At 30.8% G+C, this 6092-nt stretch overlaps 1 long non-coding RNA gene across 1 annotated transcript; it reads left to right on the top strand.

Annotated features, from left to right (window-relative positions):
- The first annotated feature begins 2550 nt into the window (after positions 1–2550).
- LOC133816019 (uncharacterized) lies at positions 2551–5883 on the top strand. Its single transcript, XR_009884963.1, has 3 exons — positions 2551–2790; positions 3343–3456; positions 5609–5883. It is a non-coding gene; the product is annotated as an uncharacterized LOC133816019 (long non-coding RNA).
- Positions 5884–6092: the final 209 nt, after the last annotated feature.

The raw sequence follows: 6092 nt of genomic DNA on the forward strand, positions 1-6092 counted from the left end.
ACAATTCAGAATTTTCTGAAAATTTGCAGGATGTTCTAAATAATTACAATATACACGGTCATAAAAAATCGCGCCGAAAACTGTTCATGGGTCGTGAACACTGAGAGTCCCACCGGTAGGGCTTAAAGTGAAGCTCCTATAGAAGAATTGTCATATATATATAACTATTAAATAGAATATATATATATGTAGATCACATAAATTCTTGGTTTTAATGTTTTTTTGTTAACATTAAAGGAATATTACAAATTTTTAACGGAATATACCTTTAAAAGTTATTAAAAATAGATAAATATTTATTAATTATATTAATATAAATTTAAATATTATAAAATATCTATATAAAACTAGATATTTAATAATTATATTAATATAAATTCAAATATAAAATATCACTACTAGTATAATATATAATACATAATCTTATATTTTATTAAGAAAATTTATTATTTATATTTATAAAGAAAACATGTAACTACATAAGAAATTAGAATCATGTTTATCTTCTATCAAGAATAAACAAGTTTATGCTCCAATTATAAATGTGTGATTTGAATAATATCATGGATATCTTATACTTTAAATAGTGTAGTTTATGATCTAAAATGTTGTCATATATTTATTTTTTTGAAAAAACCAAAAACAATGTTTAGGTTTAATTTTTCTTTTAATATGTTAATGTTATTTATATATATGTAATATTGTTTATTTATTTAAAATTTATATGACAATCATAAAAATATAAAAAATATATTTAATAATTTTTTAAAATAAAACTAAGCAAATGTGCATTATACATTATTTGTACCTAGTATATATAGATATACACTACAAGAAAAAAGACTCTATAGGAGTCATCGTTGAATGTAGTCGAAATTCACGAAAAAAAAAAAAATTCTTAATTTATTGAAAAAATAAGCTACAGCGACAAGCGACGACACGTGGTCGCTGTAGGGTCGTCAACAACACACGACCAGGTCCTCCAAATTCCTGATACCCTACAGGGACGAAAAGTCGTTGCTGTATGGTACCAGGAATTTGGAGGGATTAGGAGGTGGAAAATGACTCTACGGCAACGACATGTCAGCGTTGTAGGGTCTTCGTCAAAAAAATAGAGGGAAATATGTTTGTCTATAGCGACGACCTGTCATCGCTGTAGGATGGGGAAGGAGCTCAACCGCCTAGAGTTGGTTGCCTATGTGCACCCCCTTCCCTATATCGTTACATGTCGTTGCTGTAGAGTCATCGTGGAAAAAATGAGGGAAATATGTTATTCTAGAGCGACAACATGTCCTCGCTATAGGATAGGGAGGGAACTTAACCACCAAGAGTTGGTTGTCTATTTTCACTCCCTATAGTGACGATATGTCGTTGCTATAGAGTCTAATTTAATCCACTGGTGAGTTAATTTTTACTCTATCATGACGACATGTCGTCGCAATAGGACCCAAAAAACATAGGAAAGTGAACCGCCAAAAAATTTAAGTCAAATTTCACTGTTTATAGGGACAACATGTCATCGCTGTAGGGTAGACGCATAGCACACGAGAGGATTCGTGTACTATTCACTATCCTATAGTAACGACATGTCGTCGCTGTAGGGTCTCACCGTTTGAGTGAAATGGTGCGTTTGATATCAACGATGACTGTTTGTCGTCGCTATAGGTCACAGCGATATAACCCCGCAGGCATAGCCTTTCTTCATCCATTTTCTTCATTTTCCTCCAAAACAGAGACATTTCTCTATTTGTTCTCCGCTGCCCAGCTCTGGCTAACGATTTGCGGCACTATTTTTGGCCCTCTATTGTTAAGGTTAGTTGTTGTATACCCTAATAGTGTAGTTATTTCTTTTAAACTAAGTTTTTTTATGATTATTTGTGTGTATTTTGTATGTTATTGTAATGGGTTTGTTAAACTTTTTAGTGATTTTTTTTTGTTTTCAAATTGTATTGGAGCATCACGAGCCTTTTCCAAATTCATTGATATCATCCAAAGTCTTTGGGTATTGTTTGTAATTTTTATTTTTAATTTGTTTTGTGATTGATTAGTATATTAATTGATAACACTACTACAAAATACCCTTTACGGGACACTTTTTTAGGACACACATCTAAATGCAAGTCCTTAAAAATGTTTATAGAGTTTTTTAGGACACTCATCGAGAGTCCTGAAAAAATACAATTTAGGACTCGTAATGAGTGTCCTAAAAAAATATGCGAGTCCTAAAAAAATCAGGGCTAAAAATATGCTCTTTTACTTAATAATTTTAAGGATTTTCTTTGAGAGTCCTTAATACTCTTTAATGACTCATTTTGCGAGTCCTAAAAAAAATGCGAGTCCTAAACAAATCTAAACTAAAAAATAAGTATTTTTTAAGGACTTGCCTTGGGAGTCCTAAAAAAGTATTAAGGACTCCCAAAGCAAGTCCTTAAAATAATTAGTAAAAGAGAGACATTTTTTTCTTCGAAAATTGGGGATTTAATTAGGTTATTGGGTAAAACTTTGGACTACCACGCCGTACGTCATTTTTGTTTGTTCACTCTCACCAAACAAAATTAAGTCCTCCTCTTATAATTTCACGACTCAATCTCAGTCTCTCTCTCCCTTTGCCGTCACTCTCTCTCTCTCCCTTTCTGGTTTGGTTGTTCCCCCTTGCCGTCACACTCTCTCTCTCCCTTCCTGGTTTGGCACCGCCATTGGCTCTCAATCTCTCATCCTCTTTCAGCTGCGGCGAGGGCTTGAACGGCGCTGGCGAGGGTCGACTATATCTGTATTGAAGAGGTCGAACAGGTAAGTTTTTTCCTCAGCTTTTTTTTTTTAAATATCTGGGTTCAAAATGATATTTGGGTATATATATTTTTCTTTGAGATCTCTGTATGTATATATATATATATGTGTAGCTGGGCGTGGTGTAGTGCTTAAAGAATGTCCTTACAAATATACAATGCATATATAAATATACATATGGTCATATTGATGTTTCTGTGACATCAGCTGCCTTTATTGTGGCTATGGCAGTATATTTACACAGAGGAAATCCTGATTTTTCACAACTTAGTAGTACCATGTTTGGTATATTTTATATGGATATCTTCCTTGTTTCTGGGTCAAGCTTTGATGCGGTCTGGCAGTGCCAACCTTAAACACTAGTAAGGGGTTTAATATATGCACTTAATTTTAAATTTGGCTGACTCATCATATAGGCCATGCCTTTTCTATCTTTTATCTTGTCACTCTCCCTTGACTTTATATGCATAGTGGATTAAGCAAAGATAAATGGTTTGGAATTGTGCCAGTAATGTATGTTCTGTGTATATGTTAATCCATAAATAAAATTTTCAGGAATATTCACTCTTTGTTTGGGCATTAAAGATCTACCCCTATATCCTTTCTCCTTTAGTGGTCTCGGCTATCTCTAGTTGTATCTATTACATAGCCATCCACTCCATCATTGGCGTAAGTCTTTCTTGGTTCATGAAATTTCAAATTTTTTATTTATCTAATTTCTTTTACTAATTTGGGTGTTGTTTAGAGAATTTTGTTATTGAAAGTGAATATCATATATATACATATATATATTATAAGTTAGGTTCAACGAAAGATCGTCTGGACAATCTGTATATATGTATGTAGAAATCTGTCTGGGTTACCTTTGTTTTCCTTGCCTTTTTTTTGGAGGTTAAGCATGTTGCTTTTCCCATGGTGTTTGCTCAATTAATGGTGCAGCAAACATAAGAATGAACATACCTGATTACAGTAATGTTTAATAATGATTTCTTTATTATGCTTATCTATTATTTTCAATTCTTGTTCTCTCCTTACACGTGCATAGAGGTCATCTTTTCGTCTTGTAGTAGTAGTATATAAGCATCTTATTATTTAATATTTTTTTAACTAAGAATGAATGTACATTTTTTTTTAAAAGGAAAAGAATGAATGTACATAATTTTAAAGGAAAAGAATGAATATACATTTGAGTATCACATATATTAGTACTCTTAATTCTTTCATTTTTCTCATCTGACCTATTGAAGACCTATAAAAGTCTTCAATACTTCACTGCCTCATTCTCTCTTCCTCTGCCACTTCAATCTGTATGTTACTCTCCTAACTTTCATTGATTATCACGACACCATTGTCTCACACATAGTTACTGCTTCCTTATTTTAAAAACAAATACTATTGTTTATTTGATGTTCACACATATGACACTCCACATTGGTTTTTCTTTATTGGGTACAAAATGCATAGTCACACAAGTTATAGTATTTTATTTTAATTCTTTGAAAGAAAAAAAAAACAACTAGGCAAGGTCACTTTTGTATTTTAGTTTATGGAGAAATTGCCAAAATACATGAATAGATATACCATTACACACATAAATAATTACATGTAAATATTCATATTGCATAATGCATAACCAATATGTTTGTTCCATGTTACTCCAAAAACAAATCAATTCCGTGAATTTCAAACAAGTGGTAGGGATAGTTTGATTGGGACTTGTTTAACGTTATTAGTTTCACACTCATTTGGGGTACCTTGTTATCCTCTTAGATATTATTATTATTACTTTTTTAGATAAAGACATTATTATTACTTCAAAATTGGTGTATTATGGGTATGGTATAATCTGAACTATGAATTAGTGCTTCTCATTGGGACATGTACAATACTTTTTATAAATATTATTGAATTATACAACATATAGGTGGTGGTAGTTAGGTAATAACACCAAATGTGACATATGGCTGATATTTTTCTCTATTTAGAAGAAGCACTTTTAAAATTTATTTAATATTGAATTGAGTAATATACTATGTGGTGATATACACAAATATTTTCTCCAGTACAAGTTCTATGCTTCTATCCAAGTTATTGAACATAGATTTAATAAGTTTGCTAGCTATTGATGAAAAAAGTATTAAAATTTAATGATAGTGCTTAGTGCATGGAACCTCATGCCAATAATCATATTTTATTACATATATATTATATCTTTTCAAGCTCATATCTCAGATTGAGTTTGTTTATTATTGTGTTTAGATACTTAGGAGTTGTGGGGCTGGTCTATTGATTGTATATATATATAAATAAGACCGTGCTATTATTTTGATCATTTCTCCAAGTTTCATTGTAATTTCTTTAGTTCAGTTTGATTTTTTTTTTTGGTGCATATCCAAAATGAATTGCATATTTCATAGGCCTCCTGGAGTAATATACCCTTCAATGGTGGCATTGGAGGTAGTGATTGGAAGCTTGGTCGAATTTGGTTTTGAGGATATGTAAACATAATTTTTTTATTAGAGTTTAAATTGCAATTTATTAATTTGTTAGTTATGCTTAATTTTTGGTCCTATAGTGTTGGTTGATAATTTTACATATTAGATTTCTTCTACTCTTACATTTGATACTTAAATGGTTGAAACCAAACTGGAGTATTGTAAATAAGGTTAATCATATTACCACTATCAAATACACTTAATTAAATAGATAATAATGTTCCTCCATATTACCACTATCAAATACACTTAATTAAATAGATAATAATGTTCCTCCCTAATTTTATGTGACATTACTGCATAGATTGCTGATATTTGATTTATAGGGAATGCCTCAATTTAAGACCCAACTAAATGGAACTAAATAATGGAGCAATATATAGTAGGCATAATTCAACATGTTTTTTTGCACTCTTCAAGGTTCTTGGTAAGACATCTTAGTTGCCTATTATGTTAGAGTGTGTTTACTCTTCTTAGTGGCTCTTTAGTTTTCTGTTATGGTTGTTATAAGTAGTTAAACTACTTTCTCAATTGATCTCTTGTATAAATACTCTCTTGTACAAATTACTTGGTCAACAATAATACTTCTTCTTTCCATAAAGATTTTACTCTGTTTCGTTAGAATTAATAGTTCTAACATTTTTTTTTGGATTATAATCGTTCAAATTTTAGTAAATTTTGAATATTAAAATATGTTGTCATTTCACATGTCATTAATGTGTTGTAACTTCTAGATGAGAATTACATATATATGTTGCAATATAGATTTGATGTATGAGTTATTTATAAATTTTTGTTATTTTTTGTTTT

Source organism: Humulus lupulus, chromosome 2 (assembly GCF_963169125.1).
Source record: "Humulus lupulus chromosome 2, drHumLupu1.1, whole genome shotgun sequence".
NCBI lineage: Eukaryota > Viridiplantae > Streptophyta > Magnoliopsida > Rosales > Cannabaceae > Humulus > Humulus lupulus.